The 19,020-nt window shown below is 32.8% G+C and overlaps 1 long non-coding RNA gene and 1 pseudogene across 1 annotated transcript; one reads left to right on the top strand and one right to left on the bottom strand.

Annotated features, from left to right (window-relative positions):
• Nucleotides 1–12,926: 12,926 nt before the first annotated feature.
• On the top strand, nucleotides 12,927–15,912 carry LOC11428073 (protein IQ-DOMAIN 32-like; annotated as a pseudogene).
• Nucleotides 15,913–17,330: 1,418 nt separating this feature from the next.
• On the bottom strand, nucleotides 17,331–18,311 carry LOC11414276 (uncharacterized). Its single transcript, XR_003011367.2, has 2 exons — nucleotides 18,016–18,311; nucleotides 17,331–17,899 (listed from the first exon to the last, which is right to left on the bottom strand). It is a non-coding gene; the product is annotated as an uncharacterized lncRNA (long non-coding RNA).
• Nucleotides 18,312–19,020: the final 709 nt, after the last annotated feature.

The following is a 19,020-nucleotide window of genomic DNA, read 5'->3' as shown; positions in this document are numbered from 1 at the left end:
AAGAAATCACTATTGATCTTCAGCATACCCAACTGTACACTTTGCGATGACAATTCACACACTAGACTCAAGTCTCTAAACTGTTCAAGCAATTCAAATTCCTTTACCATTAAGGCCGACATGTGCAATGTCTTCCTACTCAACGCGTCTGCAACTACATTAGCTTTGCCCGGATGGTAATTCAAACCAAAATCATAATCCTTTAATAACTCAAGCCATCTCCTCTGCCTCATGTTCAATTCTTTCTGGTCAAACAGATATTTCAAACTTTTGTGGTCACTAAACACTTCAAATCTTGAACCATACAAATAGTGCCTCCAAATCTTCAAAACAAATACCACTGCAGCCAACTCCAGATCATGAGTAGGATAATTCTTTTCATGAACCCTTAGTTGTCTAGAAGCATAAGCTACCACCTTACCATCTTGCATCAACACACCTCCCAAACCAAACTTGGAAGCATCACAATAAACTACAAAAGGTTCTTCCGGCTTCGGCAAAATTAGAATAGGAGCAGTTGTCAATCTTTGCTTCAACTCATTGAAACTACTCTCACACTGAGCATCCCATACGAAAGATTTCCCTTTACAAGTCAACTGAGTCAATGGGAGTGCCAACTTTGAAAATCCTTCTATGAATCTACGGTAGTAACCAGCCAAACCCAAGAAACTTCTGATTTCGGTCACCGACTTCGGAGTTTCCCACTGAGATACTGCATCAACTTTCGAAGGATCAACCGCGATACCGTTACCAGAAATAACGTGGCCTAGAAAACTCACTTCATTTAACCAGAACTCGCACTTCGACAACTTAGCATACAACTTCCTCTCTTTCAATATTTGCAACACAATCTTCAGGTGTTCGGCGTGTTCCTCTTCAGTTTTTGAATAGATTAATATATCATCTATAAATACCACCACAAATTTATCCAGAAAAGCATGGAAAATTCGGTTCATATACTCCATGAACACACCAGGCGCGTTAGTAACACCGAAAGGCATCACTTTGTACTCGTAATGACCATATCGTGTCCTAAAAGCCGTCTTCTGCATATCTTCGTCCTTCACTTTAATTTGATGGTAACGCGACCTCAAGTCAATCTTACTAAAAACTTTAGCACCTACCAACTGGTCCATCAAATCATCAATCCGCGGAAGTGGATATCTATTCTTTATTGTAACTTTGTTCAACTGACGATAGTCAATGCACAACCTCATACTTCCATCTTTCTTCTTTACCAATAACACGGGCGCTCCCCACGGCGAAACACTGGGTCTTACAAACTTCTTGTCAAGCAAGTCCTCCAACTGTTTCTTTAACTCAGCCAATTCAGAAGCTGACATGCGATACGGCGCTATCGACACTGGTTTCGTTCCCGGAACAAGATCAATCGAGAACTCAACTTCTCTTTCTGTTGCACATCAGGAATCTCATCTGGAAAAACTTCGGGAAATTCATTCACCACTGGTAGTCTGTCGATCACAGCTTGATTCTCTAACGACAATGATGCCATCAAAGAAAACATAAGAATTCCATCTCGTTCCAACTGCTTCAACTGTTTAGTAGTTAGAAACTCTGCTCCACTATCTTCTTCCACAGAAGAAAAGTGCACCGTCTTGTTAAAACAATTAATACAGACTCGGTTATACTCTAACCAATTCATCCCGAAAATAACATCCATCCCCAACAACGGTAGACACACTAAATCGACTTCAAAGTCTCTACCAAACATAGACAACGGACACCTTAGACACACCAGAGAAGTAGTTACTGAACCCTTAGCTGGAGTTTCAACAACCATTTCTCCTTTCATATCAGATACAATCAGACCCAACTTATATGCACACTCTAAAGCAATGAAACAATGTGTAGCACCGGTGTCTATAATAGCAATTAAAGGAGTACTATTAAAGAAACAAGTACCTCTGATAAGTCGATCCTCATTGGTAGTCTGCGTACCAGTCAAAGCAAATACTTTTCCTCCAGTCCTGACCTTCTTAGGTTGAGTGCACTGCGAACTAATGTGGCCCTCATCCCCACAGTTAAAACAAACAATATCTCCACGCTTGCAATCAGCCAACACATGACCCTTCTGACCGCATCTGAAACATTTCTTCTCATCTTGAGTGCAAGCATTACTCTTGTGGCCCTTCACACCACATTTGTAACAAACAACCTCAACAGGAGCATTTTTCCCTTTTTGTGGTCTCTCATCATTCAATCTCTGTTTGCCTTTGTTAGCAGGAGCACTGTATGGCTTCGGGCGGCTACTCTGACCCTTATTCCTCTTCTCGCTCATCACCTTGTAATGAGCCTTCGTATCCTCCTCATAAATTCTGCAGCTACTCACCAATTCTGAGAAAATTCTGATCTTCTGATATCCTATGGCTCTCTTAATATCAGCCCTCAAACCATTTTCGAACTTGATGCATTTGGAGAACTCAGCTGTCTCCGCAGTGTAGTGAGGGTAAAACTTTGCAAGTTCCGTGAACTTAGCTGCATACTCCGTGACTGACATGTCACCCTGTTTCAACTCCAGAAATTCTATTTCTTTCTTCCCTCGGACATCTTCTGGAAAGTATCTATTCAGGAATTCTCTCCTGAACACAGCCCATGTCACTACTGCTCCGTCTTGTTCCAACACAGGTAAAAGACCTACCCACCAATCATCTGCTTCTTCAGCCAGCATGTGCGTCCCGAACCGCACCTTTTGCACCTCCGAGCATTGCATGACTCTGAAGATCCTCTCTACCTCCTTCAACCAGGTCTGAGCTCCATCAGGGTCATACCTTCCCTTGAATGCTGGTGGATGGTTTCTTAGAAAAGTCTCCAGCATCCTCACTTCTCCATTAGCAGCAGCTGGTTGCTGTCCTACAGCTTGAGCAACAGCCTCAAGTGCAGCAGCAACAGCATCGTTACGACCAGCCATTTCGAGATTCTACATAAGAGATAGAGATCAGAAAACAGCAAAGACAACATTAGAGTTAACACTCTATCCTAGGTGGCTCAACAAGACTCTTCTATACGGTCGGACGGACCAACCTGCTCTGATACCAATTGTAACACCCCGTTTCCCAAAATTACTTAAATAGTAATAATACAAAATAATCAGAGTAATCATAACGAGCATGCTACATTTCTTCATTTTAAAAATTGCTAAATAGAGGATATATAAAATCTATTTAATCAAACATCGCTCATAAAATTATCATTAAACTCGCAGCGGATTATTTTCATCATCATTCAGTCTACAATAATTATCCTTGGCATAAAAGCCATTTCAACATAAAAGTCAACCACCAAATAACTACATCAGTTATAATTCAAAATCGATACATAGGAAAGAATTCAAATAATAAAACCCCATCCCATGTATCAGAGCCCTAGACTTTGTGAGCCACCACCTACTACTCAGGATCACCTGCAAGTTACCCATAGGAAGGGCAACATTTTCAAGCAGAAGGGGTGAGATTCTCCAACAATAATAATAATATATAATAACATAATGAATCTAACACCATATCATCATAATCATTCAACAATCATAATACAACATTTATTATCAACTTCATCATTCAACAATCATAATATAACAGTAACAATGACTCATGCGACTACTCGACTTCACTTCTAAGACTCATGCAAGACATGTCAACTCTTCTAAGACTCCTCAACAAATGCAATTATGCATGTGGTACCATATCAGAGCCGAAGCTCTCATCGTTATAGAATGGTTAAAGCATTCTTTATCAGGACATGAGTCCTCATCGTTAACATCGTTTTGAACAACATCGTGTTCCATCGTTTTGAACGACAAAGCGCTCCAGAACCGAAGTTCTCATCGTTTTTATGCTTATGCAACTGACTCCACTTGTGTATATCTGCATACAACTCAACAACAAATGCATATGTACTCATACGACTCATCACCTTTTCAATGCAACATGTTCATCTAATTGATTCAAGCATTCCAACATTCAAATTCATAAAATTAACCAACTAATTATCATCATGATTTTGGGTAGGACTTTAAGTCTATACAAAGGTTATACAAGCTGTAAGGAACATCTAGAAATACTCAAAAGGATCCCTTAGTGTGTGAAGCAAGATTCAGAAAAAGACTAACTAACACTCAGTTCGCTTAAGCGACGGCTAGCTCGCTTAAGCGACCAACTTACAGTAGGTCTGGGTTCAGTTCGCTTACGGGTCGCTCACGGTTCGCTTGGGCGAACTTTGGACAGAATCAAACTTAATTTTCGCTTACCAGTTCGCTCACTGTTCGCTTAAGCGAACGGGTAAAATCACAATCTGGGTAGTTCACATGAATGTTCGCTTAAGCGACGGATGCTTCGCTTAAGCGACCAATCGTCTGGGCAGGGTAAAAGCTACGATTTTCAGACCTCTCATCACTCCAAAAACCCAATTTTAATCCCCAATTCACCCAAAACGTTTTCCTGAAATGTTTACAAGTCCTATGTACAACCAGCTATCAAAAGAACAGCAATTCAACATCAACAACCACAATTCATTCAAATCAAACATTCATTCAGAACTTTCAAAACTTCATCCATTCTATTCTACCTTCATCCAATCATGATCAACATCAACAATACAGAGTAGGAAATCATATTAATCATCAAATACAACATTATAAACCTAAATCTTACACATTTTCTTCAAAATTGCCATTAACCCTAATTTCCCAATTTTTACCATAAAAACAGTTAAATTACTTAATTTTCAGAAATCATATATTATCATTATTGAAAGATGATCCCACCCTTACCTTAGAATTGCAAAGATAAAGTGCAGCAAACCAATTTCTAAGCTCTTCTCTCTTGGTCTTCTCCTTTGCCTAGCTTTTTCTTCCACTTGTTTTCACGTTCAAACAGTTTCTCACTTTTTCTTTCCTTTTCTTTCCTAAAGTGTAACTCCTCTTATTACATTAAACCTCCCCTAAATTCTATTAATTTCTAATTAATCCCTAACCTCCTAATAATTCTATTATTCATTTTATTCTATTTATATTAAATTAAATCATATAAATAAAATAACACATCAAATAAGTCACACATAATTTCATAAAATGCATAAAAGACTCTAAATAACTCTAAAAATAAATAAATAACGACTAGGGCGTTACAGTCAGTCTCACAAATTTTTAAAACAAATATTATACATAGAAGAAGTTGTCATTGTTGAAAATTTAAAATAATTATTATATAATGGACAAGTCATCACAAATAAAAATATAGAAATAATTATCATCACCGTTAAACACATACACAGGATTGTATTGATTAAATGTCCAAAATAAATACTAAGCTACATATTATAAAATAATTATTATACATGAGTCAGGTTGTTTTTGATAAAATAAAATAAAATAGTTATAACACAAAAGACAAATCGACATTGATATAAATTTAAAAATCTTTATTTCACACTTGATAAGTGTTCAATGTTCAAATTTAAAAATTATTTGACACAGGTCAAATCGACACTGATAAATTTTTTAGCATAATTGCTATACACGATATAAGTTTTTTTTAAGGATTATAGACAATGTAACTATTGAAAATTTAAAAATCTATTATTATATACATGAGATGTTGTCAATAACATAAAATTAAAATAATTATAACGTACAATATAAGTCAACAATTATATAAATTTTAAACTAACTATTCTATATAGGACAAGTCGTCAGGGATACAAATTTTTAAATAAATATTATACATAGGTAGAATTGTCCATGGTAAAAATAAAAAATTATTATTATGCACAGTACAAGTCGTAATATATATAGTCAAAATGTCATTGATATGTAAGACATGTGAGAATTTCGGAAAGTGAATAATAGAAAGAGAGTGACAATGTGTATAGAGTTGAAGTGTGGTAGTAGTGCGTGTAGTGTGGCGGAAATTTTAAAAACTATCATAAAAAGAAATTTACAATTAATTAATAAATGTACAGAATAAGCTGTCGTTGACTAACTAACTTTTGTACACATAACCAATTGTTATTTATAAAAGTCTGGTCTTGCTAAAACGTTCATGCTATTTATAATATCACATCACTTCAAATCTATAATGATATTGAACCCTCATAAACTAATATGCACGGGATAAATGAACATTGACTAAACTTTCAGAAAATAAAATAAAATACACGGGATAAATTATCATTGACTAAACTAACCTTGATTCACACAATAAGTTGTCCTTTATAAAAACTGTTCATGCTAAAACATTTAAACTATTTATAACATCATCACCTCAATTCAATTCTACAAAGATATTGAACACTTATCAACTAAAATGCTCAGGATAAACAGAGATTGAATACAATTTCGTAGATAACTGAAATGAATCGGATAAGTGGTCATTGACTAAAATTTCAAAAGTAGCATAAATGCACGAGACAAGTTGTCGCTAACTAAACTAACTTTGATAAACGATATTTATAAAAAATTGGTTTTGCTAAAATGTTTCATGTCACCTCACTTCAATTCTATAATGATATTGAACCCTCATAAACTAAAATGCACGGGATAAATGAACATTGACTAATCTTTCAGAAGAAAAAAAAATACACAAGATATATTATCATTGATTGACTAAACTAACTTTGATTTACACAACAAGTTGTCCTTTATAAAAATTGTTCATGCTAAAACATTTAAACTATTTATAATATCATCACCTCAATTCAATTATAAAATGATGTTAAACTATTTATAATATTACATGACAAGTTTTTTTTTTTTTTTGAGCAAAAGTTGTAATATTATAATCAACTGTTGGATATTATTTTTAATATCTATATAGACTTAAAATATACACACAATATCTCATTTTCCATTATATTCAAATATTATAACATTGTTTACGTTTCAAGTTTAACAAATTTAAATAAACTTATGTTATGTAAAAATTGTATTATATTTTAATGTGCATTATCATATTCTGCAAAATGTAACAATCATTATAGAAAAATAACTGCCCATCACATGTAAAGAAGTTATATTAACATTTTCAAAACCTAAAAAAAAATATTACATCAAATTTTTAAATAACAATATACAACAACCATTAAAAAGAAAATCAGACTCTTTTAAACAGCAAACGGTTACTGTACCCGTGCGTCAGCACGGGTATGTTACTAGTAGTATTTTCAAATGTAAAGTGAGAATGCAGAAAAGAATAATGAATAGTAAAAAAAATGAAGTAATATTGTAGAGCAAAGCAACATGGATAATGCGGAGAAGTTATGAATGGAACACCCTTTCAATGTCGCTAACTAACTCGCACAAGATTATTAGTTTGCTAGATCACAGGTTGTCGATTTCCTTTTCATTTTATATATGAGCTGCTTGGTTTAATTAGAGAATCAATTCTCAACCCCCAATTCTGAAACCCTAAAAAATTCCGAATTCTGAAACCCTAAAAAATTCCGAATTCTGAAACCCTAAAAGAAGCAATTGGAGAAATTAGAGAATGAATTGGCTTACCTTGGCTTTGGGTTTGAATTTGAAGAAGAGAGAAGAAGATGCTGTAGCCGAGAGTGGAAGAGAGAGTCACTGACTGGGTTTGTTTCAAGTGTATAATCTCGACGGCGACGCCGGTGAATGGTTTCGAAGTTGCGAAAGATTTGTCGTTGAGGATTTCTCCAAATTAGGGTTTTAGAGGTTTTAAATTTTTTTAGGCATAAATGTTCTTTTAGTCGCTTGACTTTATTTCAAATATCGGTTTAGTCTCATGTAATAAAAAGTCCGTTTAGGTCCCTTAAGTTTATTTAAATATCAGTTTGGTCCTTTCTGTTAATTTAATTTAAAAAAACGTTAAATTTTGATCACATAACTTATTTAATTAGTATTATTTTAGTCCCTTAGCTTATTTAATTAGTATTAGTTTGGTCCTTAAAATTAACGTTTTATTGAATTAAATTAACAGAAAGGACCAAACTGATACTTTAAATAAAGTTAAGGGACCTAGACAGACTTTTTATTACTTATGGGACCAAACCGATACTTAAAATCAAGTTAAGGACTAAAAGTGCATTTAAGCCAAAATTTTAATTTAGTAAAACTATACTCTAACCCGTACGATGCATCAATTTGTAGAATTGCGTATATAAAGATCATACTGATTATGCATTCAATACTATGTTATATAAAATAACCGCAAAAAGCAATTTAAGCTATTAACTTTATTTTCTTATTAAATAATATTACCCGGTTGTGTTCTTGAATTTCTTCTTTCTCAACATTTATATTCGATTACATTCATGTTAAAGAAACAACTAAAATAAGCAAATTGAAAATAGTAAACATGTTTGAAAAGTCAAAGAGAGAAAACAAAGTAATATTATAATCAAGTGTAGTGATTTTTGCAAATAAAAAGTCAGATTAAATAACTGCAAGTAGTATAATATATATCAACAATTTTAAAAATGCAACTTTAATATCGTAACAAGTATGAAGCATACACCAAAAAACTAATCCTAACTGCAATAGCTATTAAATCTATAAAAATGAGAAGGAAAAGGAAAAAGAAAAGGAAAACAACAACAACAGCAACAACAATGGAAAAAAACGATCATCAAAAAAGGAACTGTTAATAATGAAAAGAAATTGCTATCAGAAAAGGAACTTCTAGGATATTTGTGGCTTTAAAAAGATGTTTTAGTACAATATATCAATTTTGGAAGCAGCAATATTTCAATTAAAATGAAAGTGGCTTAGTGGTGAAACTTGTATAGTGCAACCATATGGTACCTGAAAAACCTTTTTTATCATAAAAATTATTCAAACTTATAAATTTTATGGTTATATTCAAAGTCATAAAAACAATCAAACTTATAAACAAAACTCTATAAAAGTAATCAAACGTGGAAATAAACACAATAAAAGCTCTGAGATGTTATTGCGGGTACCTGGTTCAATTCCTTGCAAACCATTTTTTTCAAAATAATTATTTAGACCCACCAAAAAAGTCAGGATTAAAGTTAATTAGGGTTACTCGAAGACTATCTAACATTTATATATATATATATTAAGATAAGATGTTTAATTTCATTTTAAATCATAAAGTACCAAATTCACGAAAATAGTTTCTCTCTTGTAATTTTGTGGTGAATTCATATTTTTTAAAGGTGAATAAGTGAGGTATCTGAGATTCGAACTCCGACCTCTGCATATAATAATATTTGTCCCTGTCAACTGAGTTATGTTCACGGGGACATTAATCTTATATCTTGTAAAACCAATGTTTTGACCCCCTTATATTTGTGTGAAGTTATTCAAATAAATCTCTATTAAATTTAACTCAAAATGTGTAAAGTGGAATACAAACAATGTGGTCCACCATAAACTTTATCAAGTCTTTTGATTTTAACTGTTCGATCTTTTTTTTTTTATCAAAATTTGATTGTTGGATCGTCCATTGTATCTCATGGTATACCATCAATAGCTAATTTTTTTGTCCATTTCTTTATCTTCTTCCTTCATCTTTTCCTTATCTTCTTCATACAACTTCAACATCAACCTTCATAACAAATCCTGAAGAAAAAAAACCAAACAAAAAACATGACTTAAATCTCAACAACAACATCTCAATCACTCAACTTCAAGAACACATTCCTTCCTCAATTCTACAACTTCTTCAAGAAGATTTTATCGAGAGATGTTTTACATCTATTGGGCAATCATCATTTAATCTTATTTTTCTCATTGAAGTGCTCTTAGACCATCTCAATGGTGAGGTCATCACCATTTAAAACCTGGTATCTAATAGGTACCTCCATTGGAGATTTTTTATATTTTTGGTCTCTTAAGACCCAGGGTCTCACTTAAGACCCCAATTCTTAAGTGGACTCCACACAACTTTTAAATAAAATAATCATTATTGAGTTGTTTTTGTTGAAATGTAAATGATAAAAAGTTATTGTTGAGATCCATTTAGACATTTTGTTATAGGATCTCTATTGGAGTGGTTGAATACCTGTTAGGTGCTATTACTAAAAATTATAAAAAAATAATGTGTGCATGTGTGATCCATTTAAGACCTCAAGATTGAGGATCTCCACTGTGGGTGTGGGTGCTCCTAGGGTGTTTTGGATTTGAATTTTTTTCTTGTTCTTGTTTCTTATGCTAACAAGTTGTCTTGAGGTATTGTTTAAATAATTAAAATAGATAAGTTTTGCATTGAAAATGACATACTTTTGATTTACATTTTTAATTTTTTTTTTTATTAATCCTTTAACAATTATCTTTTGGACATTTGTTAGCATAATCATAATCTTTATGCTGGATTCATATCACCTGGTACGAGTGTGGTTCACATTATGTTTTATCGAGGGAATTCCAAGCTAAACTAATCATGGTGCATTTATTCTTACACATTTCTTATTAGGTTTATTACTTTGCTAACTTGTGAAATAAACTTGATTTGAAAAGAAAAAAAAAACTTGATTAGTAGTCTTATGTAAATCCTCTTTAAAAAATGTATAAAAATATATAATGGTTGAAGTTCGAATGTGAAGTGAAAATTCATTGTAATATAAAGGGCGAAGATTCAAACATTAAATTATGCGCTTAATAATCTTAATGATGAAATTTTAGACACCGCTACTTGGTTAATTCTTTTTTTTTTTTAAATAACTTATATTTTTGAAACATAGGAATCAAAAGATGTATGTTGGTTGAGTTTTTTTTTTTTTTTTTTGTTTATAGAAATAACTAATAAACTAACTAATTCAAAGTTTAAATGCCGGATCATGATTTAATGGACAATAACTGATCCCGCATTTAAATTATGAATTATGTTATATCTTATTTTCCCTTTTATTTTATTTTTATGAAGCTTAAAACATTAAGCATTATTGCTTAATAACACAAATGCACTAAACATTACAGATGAAATACTCACCAAATAAAACACACACTTTTACTCATTTCTCACCTAATCTCTCTTTCTCTCCACCCACACCCTTCCGACTCGCACCTACTCAAGTCTCAAACCTTAAAAATAAAATAAAAAAGAAAGCCTCGCTTTCTCTTTGCAAACCCACTTCTATTTAAACAAAATAACATCCACTCAAACTCAAACTCAAACCATAAAGGGTCTGTTTGGGAAACCCAAAAAAAGAGCTTTTAGCTTTTAGCTTATAGCTTATAAGTTCGTTTGACAAAAAAAACTCTGTTTGGTAACACTTTTTCATCATGAGCTTATAGCTTATTTCACGAGCTTATAAGCTATTTTTCAGAAGCTATTCCAAGTAGCGTTTGAGCTTATAGCTTCTCACTTTTTCTTCCAATTTTACCCTTATTATTTCATTTAAATTGTATTTTTATCCATTATAATTTTTATAATAAGCTACGTAATAAAGACTACTATCCCTTTTTATTCAAATTTTTGTATATATATCAGCTGACCTTTTTTTAAAAAAAAAAAATATATATATATACTTCATTTTTTTTTTTACGAAACAAAATACTATTATTCTATTAGTGTTACTTTTATTTTTTATTTTTTTGAGGTAAGTGTTATTTTCTTTATTCTCTGTTATTAGTATTACTCTATTAGTGCTACCTTTTTTTTTGTTTTTGAGGTAAATGTTATTTTCTTTATAAAGTAGAAACACTTAAATGATAATAAATATAAGATAAAATTTTAGTGAATAAAATTTAATTTAATTTATAATACATAGAATATATTAAATAAATAAATTTAAAGTATTTTTTTATAGAAAAATTAGTTTACAAAATTACAAATACTTAAATTAATGATATAATTTTTATTATGAATTAAGAATACCCTTTATGTCATTTTACATTTATCAGCTAGTCGAACCGCTATTTTTACCAAACACTTCAGTTAGCTTATCAGCTAGCTTATCAGCTATCCGCTATTTTTACCAAACAGAGCCAAAAACTCTCAAATCCCCCCATTTTTTTTTCTTTCCTACAAACCCAAAAACAAGAAGAAAAAACTCAAACCCATAAAAACTGAAAAAATAGAAGGGGTAAAATTCCGAGTTTTAAAATAGGGGGACAAAACCCAAATTCAATCAAAATAGGAGGTAAAACTGCATTTAAGCCATTAATCAAAATGAACAATGGGGGACGCATGAGCATATTTTTTGTGTGGCAAAAAGGTTAGGCTTAAATATTGCACTCGTCCCTGCAAATATGGTCCGTTTAAGTTTTCGTCCTTGTAAAATAAAAATTCAGAAATCAGTCCTTGCAAAAAAATCTGTCTTTTAAAAATACCCCTGTGCCCATTTAAGTCATGACAAGTCACCAAAATGCCTACGTGGCACACACTGATTGAACCCATTTTGTAGTTTTTGATCCCTGCAAAATATTTTGTTTTTTAAAAAGGTCCTCGCAAAATTTTTTGTTTTTGAAAATAGTCCCTCCTGAGGGACTATTTTCAAAAACAAAAAATTTTGCGGGGACTGATTTCTGAATTTTTATTTTACAAGGACCAAAACTTAAACGGGCCATATTTGCAGGGACGAGTTCAATATTTAAGCCAAAAGGTTATGACTTGGTTAAAAATTGACAGATATATTGTTGGAAAAAGTTGGTGTATGACTTCTTATTATAATAGATTTGAAGTAAACGGAATATACAAAAAATAAATTTGATCATAACAATTGGACTTTCAAAATCAAGATTGCAAGTTGGCATATGAAGGCATGTGCATCCCATCTGCTATATATGCAGAATCCCTCTCTTTCTCATCTACTATCAGGCAACTAAAGTAAAACTAAAAACCATCCATAAACACTACACACATCAGAAGCCATAGAGCAAACATAAACACTCTCATCAAAAACTATGATCATCATTTTGGCATATACCACTTTCATTACACTCATTTCTGGTTCCTCAAGTGAATCACTTCCATGTGCTTTAAATGACGATGTTTCAGCTGAATTTCTCGCCTCAAAGACAATGTTTAACAGAGGTGACAGCTCCTCTTGCTCATGGAAGTGATTCACTTGAGGAACCAGAAATGAGTGTAATGAAAGTGGTATATGCCAAAATGATGATCATAGTTTTTGATGAGAGTGTTTATGTTTGCTCTATGGCTTCTGATGTGTGTAGTGTTTATGGATGGTTTTTAGTTTTACTTTAGTTGCCTGATAGTAGATGAGAAAGAGAGGGATTCTGCATATATAGCAGATGGGATGCACATGCCTTCATATGCCAACTTGCAATCTTGATTTTGAAAGTCCAATTGTTATGATCAAATTTATTTTTTGTATATTCCGTTTTTAAGTAAATGTATCAAAATCAAAATCTATTATAATAAGAAGTCATACACCAACTTTTTCCAACAATATATCTGTCAATTTTTAACCAAGTCATAACCTTTTTGCCACACAAAAAATATGCTCATGCGTCCCCCATTGTTCATTTTGATTAATGGCTTAAATGCAGTTTTACCTCCTGTTTTGATTGAATTTGGGTTTTGTCCCCCTATTTTAAAACTCGGAATTTTACCCCTCCTATTTTGATTGAATTTGGATTTTACCCCCCCTATTTTGACTCAAACCCACTATCGAGCACGACGCCAAAGATTTATTAGAAGGGATAGTTAATCCTAGAAACAAGATTGATCTGGTATAGAAGACAATACTCTGACTCCTAACTTACCTATCTCTGATTCGGATCAATTAGAAACAGTTAACGACTCCCGTGGCATTATTGTTGATTCAGTGATGTCTGAGAACTTCAAAGTGCATGCTGTTGAGCCCGAGAAAAATGCATCTGACCTGTTGAGAATAAACCGAGATTGTTCTGCTGGATTTCACGTTGTCTCAACAAGCTTCGCTGAGAAGCTATATGACAATTCCTGAATCTCAAGTGAGGTTTCAGTGAAACCTAATGCTAAAGAGAATAAAATCAACAAGACTGGATCAAGTAGTAGACACGAGGTACTATCTGTCGGTAACAAGTATCCGACAAATGCAAATAAATTCAGGCCCAAGAGTGTCTGTCGGTAACAAGTCTCCTGCAAATGCAAATCACGTTTCAGGCTAGTAGAGAACAATTTCCTAAGGATCAACTGAATGGAAAGAGACGTAATTCATTAGGCTCGTTAAAGCCTGATCACACTGATCAAGAAACTATTAGAGATAATAGTAGTAGCAATAATTTTCTTCCTCGTTTCATGCAAACTGCACAATCTGCTAAGGCCAAGATAAAATATGAAATTCATGTAATTTTCCAGTGACTACAAATGGTTATGGTCCACATTTTATAAGGACTTATTCCATATGAAACACGGATACTATAGTTTCTAAAATCAAGATGATAAAGACCAACTGTAACTTTTCATATATATTACAAACTGAAACCGGCAAGATGCTTTGATAGGGACTAAAAAGTTTATTAATTAAACTTTGTATTTGTTTCACTTGCCACTTAAATTATGAGATGTGCCACTTATCAGTTATTACTTGATTTATGCTTATTTCAGAGAGAAAACAGCAGAGGTGAATCGACACCACACGACAGTTGAAGTGTGCTCACATCAGCAGTGTGTACATAAACTTCTATCCCAAATTACTATGTGATATGCAAACCATGAGACTGGTTACATGACTATCCATTACCATTTGGCAGTAATGGGTTCACCTTTATATGCTGAAAAAGGTTTCCATATAGTTACTTTGATTTTAATCTTGGTGATTTTAAGTTGTTCACAGACTCTATATGTTTGATTCTTTCTTTCAAAAAAAAAAAAAAAGACTCTATATGTTTGATTGAGTATGCAAGTTGCCTGGATCAAAATACATGGTGAAAATGTTAATTTACTAGTGAAAATAGTATATTCTAGTTTCATTGGAAGTATATTACGTGAGGAGTTACACACCATGGCTCTTTTTGCATTGACTTATTTGAATTTATCTACTAGTATAAATACTTGTAAGATTATTTGAGAGAGTTTATGAAAGCATCATTTGACATGTACCAGTACATAAACTGTTTTCAACTTATCTTTATAAGCTTTTATGAAAATAGTTTGACTATTTTATCTTTTGTTATCGAAATAACTTATATATAATGCTATAAGCGCTTAACCAAGCTCTTATCATAGCAGGGTGTCATTCCAATTTCCGTAATTTATAGTGTATTTCCTATGGCAAATGTCAATCCAAATCGCGTGCAGCAAAAGTATTGAAAGATGCATTTTTTTTTAAACACTGTATAGTAATGCCAAGTATATATAAAAAAGAAGTATTGTTTAGTATTTGAAATAGAGTCACAATTATTTGCCGCATATTAAATATTGTTTAAACAATTTCAAAGAAACTAACTTAAACTGTTGAATTACTTTCTGTCTTCCAGCAGCAGAAAGTCATTATGAGTTATGACCAACAAGTATGGCATACATGACTTAAACTTGATTTCTGTGAATGCAGACACATACTTTTGTGCATTGTATATTTAACAAAGTAATTATTTTCCTTTCACAATATAAAATTTACGCCAAATCTGGGTGGTATCTCTTGTCCTGATGATAGAACAAGGTCATCACTAGCCCATCCATTCACGAAACTTATGCTATCGAATCTAAACCACTAGTATTATTTAATTTCTTAATGTGACACTCAATATGAGACAGAGTGGAAACTTGAGAAGATCTTCTATTGATGTATGCTTATCGATCTTCGCTATAAAATGGGCAGCAGGGATTCAAGTTTGCAAAGGACAAGTCAAATAATTATGTCCATATATTTCTTAGAAAGTATGTAGCTATGTTGAAACTGATCTGAATACTTTATGCTTTAAAGTATCATGACATTGAAACAGGCGCCAACCCCTCTGGTCGCTATGATCTGAAGACAGGCTTGAAGATCGTCTTGGAAAAGAATTTATGGAAAGAATCATGAAGAAAGGTTTCATTGAGTTGAAGACTAAATCAGGTAACCTTCCATTTGATCAGCCATGTGTTCAAATACCTAAATTGGTGTAGAAGAATGAATTTGAGAGTTCCTTTCAAGAAATTCAGGGTCCATAAAATAACTTGTTGTTTCTCTACTTTGAACTCTTCCAAGGCTACTGAACTATTTTCTTAAAAAAATTGGAGCTATTTTTTTCTTTCAATCAATCTTTTACGCAATGCTCCAATAGCATCATTCTTAGCACCTTACATCGCTGCACCTCTTTTTCTCAAAGTGAAAAAAACTGACAAAAGAAAATGTAAGCTCTTTTACAACAAAAATGTAAGTAATATTACTTCTTGTTTTCAGTTCTTGAGGAGACCACATCAATCTTCTTTTATAAGAAGTGTTGATTATCGTATATAAATATGTATAAAGCATGCCTGCAGATTGACAAAGAATGCAGGTGAGGGGAAATTTGTGATACAGTTTGTCTCTCCTATTCAATTTCATCCTTTCATCTTCGTTACAAGTTACAACAGACAGAATTTCATTGCAATAATTTATACAGTGGAGTCAAGCCAGTAAACAGTGAGGGCGTTTTGGCTATAGTGTATAGCAGATGACTTATACCTCTATAAATCTATTTTTATTCATTTAATATTTAAATCACAATTGTACCCAAAAAAAATAAATAAAAATTAAATCACAATACTTTCAAATTTGAAGTGTTATCCTTCAAGAACACACTTCTGCAAAGTTTTGAAATAACAGAAAATCCTTATCTATTGATCAGGTTAGAAATTTCGATTTTTCCAATATGGATTTCAAAAGGATTAGAATTTATGGAGTTTGAAGACCTTGTAATGTTGATAACAGAAAGTGAATGGAAAATTTCTAATAGCTAAATTATAGGGAAAACTGCTAACAAACCCTATTATCATTTATTGTTTACTTGACTACTGTCTTCTAATTTTCCTTCCAAATGATCTAAACTTCACTTATGTAGTAGCAGAAGCAAAAAAGTAGTTAAATAGTGCACCTCTAGCCATTGTCTTTTTTGTTTGAAGATGTCTTGCAGAAGTCAATGCTCTTGTATGAATTTAAGCTTAAGGGATCTACAACTTATTTTTGTATGCATCTCTGAAAAACAGACTCCGATGTCCGACACCCGTACGACATGTGTCAGACAAGTGTCCCAATTTTTTTATATTTTTCTAAGCTTCAACACTCCTTAGACACTTCTATGGGGACTTAAAATGTGTCGAAGTAGTGATGTTCAATACAAGGGTTGAGAAGTTAAATTCAATGAAGTGATCGATCATTTTTAACTTTTTGGTTGAAATCATCACAACCGTGGACTAGTTATAAATAATCAGACTAGCTTTTGCTGTTCTGATACAATAAGCTTTCGGACTCCTAAGATGAAGAGAAAGTAAACAACCAATCAATGAACATTTGAATGAATAAATAAATTTTGTTCGAAATGATCTAAACTTCAGTTATGCCTATTAATAACAAGAACTAGTAAGAATATAGGGTGAAGCATGTGATCATTATTGAAATTTGAATAGAAAACAGAAAAAGAAACTACAATGGACCAAACAAAGCTTAGCTAACCACGGGAGAGAAGAGGTCTGATCTTGGGGAGAATGGGGAAAAGAATCTTGTTTTTAATGTGGTCATATGCCGGACCACACGGTTCGCCGTAAACGCTGCCGACCTCAAAAACTTGTGCGTGCAGCGCTAGGTTTAGGTAGTGTAAATAACATTGGAGTAGAGTTGGTGTTGGTGGTTTGAATGAATCAGAACTTGCACATCCAGGGTGATCACCTACTACTGGTGGTTGTGGGATCACATGGCCGTCGTCTGTTGCGGCGGTTGCTACTATGGCATCGGCGATCATGAAGAATCCCCCTAACAATATTGGCATGACGTTGGCGATCATGAAGAAGATAACTGTCCAGACGATACGATTATAAATCTTATGCCGATGCTGATACCGATCCATTGATTGATTGGAAGGAAAACAGAAAGAAAGTGAATCAATATCAATCGTAGTATGATATGAAAAGATGAAGAAGACAGATTGGATTCTGATGAGAAATTTACCCTTCTCCCATCAAAATTCATTCCTTCCCAACTCAAGTGACGATAATGCCCCTGTGTGAGTTAACTCACACTATGTGACTTAAGTGATGATAATAGCTTGTTACGGATGATGTTGTGAAGGGATTGACATCAGCATGAGACGTATCAGCCTTAATATGAGCAGCCTTACCAGCAGGAGATTGAGGCTCAAGGGAGCTTACTATGGAGTTTGAGGCTGGACCGCAAGGCTTTCCTGGGACCTTATGAGTTGTCGCTTTTACCAAACTTCGTTAAACATGTGGCATGTAGGTTATGGGTCGATGCTGAAGTAAGTATAATTGTTTTATTTTATTTAATGATATGTTACTTATTATTTTACTTATTTCATTTTATGTTACAATATTAAAATTTACTTAGTTTAATGATTATTTTACTTATTTCCTTTTTATGTTAGAATATTTCATGTTTATTTTACATTTTTTTTAACGGTGTTGTTGTTTGTTTTGGTTTTTGTATTTCACTTTCAATTGTCGCATAAGATGATTGGTGTCTTGTAACACCCTATTTTATTATTTTATTTAATTGAGTTTAGAGTCTTTTTATATGATTTAATTTATTTATGTGATGTGTGTTATTTGATGTGGTGTGTCGATATTTTATTTGTAGCCTTTATTTTATTGAGTTTAGAGCCTATTTGGTAATTTAATTAATTAAGTGTGAGGTGTGGTATATTTATGTAGTGTGTTGATGTTTATTAGTGGTTTTTATATATAATTATTTAGTGGAGGAATAAGATTTAATAGATTAATAAGGTTAACAGGTAGAAAGTAAGGGTGTAGATGGTTAATGTGTCTAAAGTTTGTTGTGGAAATAAAAATAAACAAAATCTGATTTTGTTAGAAAGATTTAGTGAGAAACAAACTATTGGTGGTTATAAATAGAGAAGAGATTAGAGAATGAGGGTTACAACAGAAAAGAAGAAAACTAGGGTTAAGAGGAGAGGAGGCATAAAGAGGAGAACCTTGA

This window comes from Medicago truncatula, chromosome 1, assembly GCF_003473485.1.
Source record: "Medicago truncatula cultivar Jemalong A17 chromosome 1, MtrunA17r5.0-ANR, whole genome shotgun sequence".
Classification (NCBI taxonomy): domain Eukaryota; kingdom Viridiplantae; phylum Streptophyta; class Magnoliopsida; order Fabales; family Fabaceae; genus Medicago; species Medicago truncatula.
This window is presented reverse-complemented; position numbering and strand designations above follow the sequence as displayed.